Source organism: Humulus lupulus, chromosome 2 (assembly GCF_963169125.1).
Source record: "Humulus lupulus chromosome 2, drHumLupu1.1, whole genome shotgun sequence".
NCBI classification, from domain to species: Eukaryota; Viridiplantae; Streptophyta; class Magnoliopsida; order Rosales; family Cannabaceae; genus Humulus; species Humulus lupulus.
The window spans coordinates 22,260,001-22,263,638 of NC_084794.1; the positions used below are offsets into that span (position 1 = coordinate 22,260,001).

A 3,638-nucleotide genomic window follows, 5' to 3' on the forward strand; every position below is an offset into this window, starting at 1 on the left:
ACTCTTACTCATGAATGCCCCACCAGCTGCAACATCAATAATCGTTCTTGTTGTACCACACAGCCCATTGTAAAAATTGTGAACCAGCATCCACTTTTCCATACCGTGGTGGGGGCATTTCCTCAATAACTCCTTAAAACGCTCCCACGCATCATATAATGACTCTCCATCCATCTGATAAAAGTTATTAATTTCTCCCCTCAATTTAGCAGCCTTCGAGGGAGGGAAAAACTTAGCCAAAATTTCTGAGCAAGGTCTTGCCAAGTATTGATAGAATTTGCCTGAAGCGAATTAAGCCAGATCTTAGCTCTTTCCCGCAGAGAAAATGGGAAGAGTCTCAACCTTATAGCATCATCACTGACCCCATTGTACTTGAAGGTATCACACAACTCTATGAAATTCGCCAAGTGCATATGGGGATCTTTAGAAGGTAAACCACCAAATTGGACAGTGACTGCACCATTTGCAAGATCGCCGGCTTAATCTCAAAATTATTAGCCTCCACAGCCGGCGGTCTTATACAATTTTGTACTCCCGTTATAGTGGGCAGTACATAGTCTCTCAGACTCCTGGCAGCAGGATTTTGAACCTGATTTTGAAGAACTTCGGTAACCTCATTATTCCTATCATTTTTTGCCATCTCTACAGTCTGATGAGCCAACCTCTTGTTTCTTCTGTTTTGTTTGCACGTCTTCTCAATTTCAGGATTTACAGGAACAAGACTATCTACCCCTCTTCTGCTACGCATATAACAAAACCACCTGAAATTTACAAAGGAACGCAACTGAAACAAGTTAGAAACAAGACAAAAATAACCAAATTAGAAATAAAATCAATTAGACTGATATTGATAGTTTTCAGTCCCCAGCAACGACGCCAAAAACTTGTTGCGAAAATTATAGCTACGCAAGTGCATGCATCGCAATTTAGTAATAATCTTAGTAAAACCAAGTATCGTCCTCAAGGACTGAATCACCAATTACAAGTCAATTAATCTTTTTTTCTATTTGTTTTATTAGACTTTTGATTCTTGTAGACAAAGCAAAAGAAAATATAAAGTGCAGAAACAATAATTAAAAATTAAATAAAACAATGAGTAATAACAAAACCTTAGATTAAAACAATGAAAGAGTAAATAGGGTGTTTAATCTTATCAACTATCCTCCTTATTAATCCCTAATACGGATTATCACTTTCTTCTTATTTCTACCTATTTTAATTAACGAGTTGACAAAAGCATTTCATAATAATATTATGAATTGTAAACTCAACGTGGGTGAAAATTCCCTATATTTCTATGGCAAATTTAATCACAAAGATTGCATTAACCGCAACAACTCACAGAGATAGTTACACAATTAATCTAGATACTCTCGTTCCAAATTAGAATTGTGTCCTAAACAACCAGGACACTTTCAAATCACACTTTTCAGATTTTGATTCAAAACATACAGATAATGACTATAGATGGTCAATCGATAATCAATCAATAAACACAGATTGTAAGGAATTGAAATGAAGATGAAGAAGAGATGAAAATTGTATTAGTTCATAATAAGAATTCAAGTGATTCAACAAATAGCCCTAAACAGAAAATTAGTTCATAACTGTTATTCTAATCTCAATTAAAATTAAAAACAATATAAAGAAGTAAATAAAATAACAAACACTTGAGAAATCTCCCAGCTTATTGCAGCCACCAAAAACTGTCTTAATTCCCCCCCCCCCCCTCTCTGTCTTTTTTCGATCTTTCGTTTTCTTTATAAAACCTAATTTTTTTATTTTAGGAGAGGCGGGCCGCGGCTCAACTTGCACCATGTCGCAGCCAGTGTCCATAATTCTTGAGGATCTGCAAATCTGGGCCGCGGCTCTCCCAAAGCCATGTCGCGGCCCGTGTCTTTGATTTCTAGGATTCAGCTTTGCTATGCCGCGGCCCTCCTTAGCCATTTCGTGTCTCAACTCTCTCCTCCGAAACAATGGTTCTGTTTAGAGGGCTGGTCGCGGCTCCAAAGTGTTCATGTTGCAGCTCTTAAGCAATTTTTCAACGCATGCATTTTTAAGCTCAAAAAATCACCAACTCCTCCAAATCACGTTGAGATCCATCCTTTGTCAAAAATATAATCGAAACTTGGATATTTCTTCTATTTTTGGACATTTTTCCTCCAAGTACTCAAATCTTTCTTTTATTCACAAAAACTGCAAAACTAACAAACAAAAGCTTAAACCCGCACTAAATAAAAGAAAAATGACATAAAAGACTACCTAAAACACCACCTAAACATGACATAAACTAGACTCAACACTAATGTGTGGAGGTTTCTGAAATGAGATAACACAACGGTCCTCTTCGACCAAACTATGGAGCTCGGGGTTTTTGTAAGTTTACTTTACGTGACTTTTATTTTCAGGGTTATTTCTTTATTCTCTAATTTTTATTGTTTTTCCTTTCAGACTCTCCTCAGATTCATACGCCAGTGCTCCCTCCTGTCCTCAAAGATAGCTATTTCTGAGACTTTGGTCAATGACGCCCACCAAGCTCAAATCCGAGCCAAAGATGACCTAGAGGAGTCCAAGGGAGCCAGGACTAAAGCTGAGGGTTTGCTCAAAGAGGCCAAGGAGGCCCAAGCCAGAGCTAAAACCTCACTCTGAGAGGCCAGGGGGGCCCAAGATAAGGCCAAGGATGCCCTCAAAGCCTCCCAGGCTAAGCTCGCTTCTTCCGAGGCTAATGCTAGTCATTTGAAGGCCGAGATCGACACCAGGACGACCGAATTCGATTCTGCCAAGGCTGGATCGATTGCCTGAAGGAGGAGAAGAGAATTTCTTATGAAATCCTCGAGGACGAGAAGAAACACATGCTCGAGGAATTCAAGACCAAGAAGGAATGGGCCACCAATTGAGCCATGTACAGGATGTGGTCGTTGAATCCCGAGATGGATACTTTATTCCTTATTGATTAGGAAGAGGAGTTCCTAACCAAGTGGAAGGCTCGATTGGCTGAGGGTGAGGTAGCAGGCACCACCTTGGAGAGTGGCGGTGAAGACGAAAAGGGCGAAGAGGCTGAGTCTGCTCATACCAGCCAGAAATGATATGTTTTACAAGGGCTGAGTCCCTTATATTTTATTTTGTAATTAATTATTTTTTATGCCCTTCGGGCAAAGACAATTATAACTCGAAGTTTAAGTTATTTGACAAGTTTATATTTTAATGGAAGTTTTTTATGCTTAATTCCCTTTCACGAAATCTTTATGCATATTATATACCTTTATTGTTTTTCCTTTATCGCATGCTTCATATTTCTAGCTCAAAATATTTCGAGCATACTACAAAGTATTTGCTTTTATATTTGTTTATCTATACAAATACTATCGTGCTTAAGTTCGAATTTTCATATATTCATACATAGTTCATTCTATTGCACATTTTCGACTTCGTTATCTTCAAGGTTGAATATTACTTTTACCACGTATTTTCATTAAAAAATACTTATTGGCACATAACCTCGTTAGTCTAGTTATTTTTTGCTTAACTATAGTAACTTTTTCTTATCCTCAAGTATGGTCTCGAGGTTGCAAGATCGAAATTTATTTGCAAAAAATTTCAACTTTGTCTCGACTCATGATTTTTGTTGGTTTATCTAG

General features: G+C 37.9%; 1 non-coding gene across 1 annotated transcript; it reads left to right on the forward strand.

Annotated features, from left to right (window-relative positions):
• The first annotated feature begins 100 nt into the window (after nt 1–100).
• LOC133820578 (small nucleolar RNA R71) lies at nt 101–207 on the forward strand. Its single transcript, XR_009886983.1, has one exon. It is a non-coding gene; the product is annotated as a small nucleolar RNA R71 (small nucleolar RNA).
• The last annotated feature ends 3,431 nt before the right edge of the window (nt 208–3,638 follow it).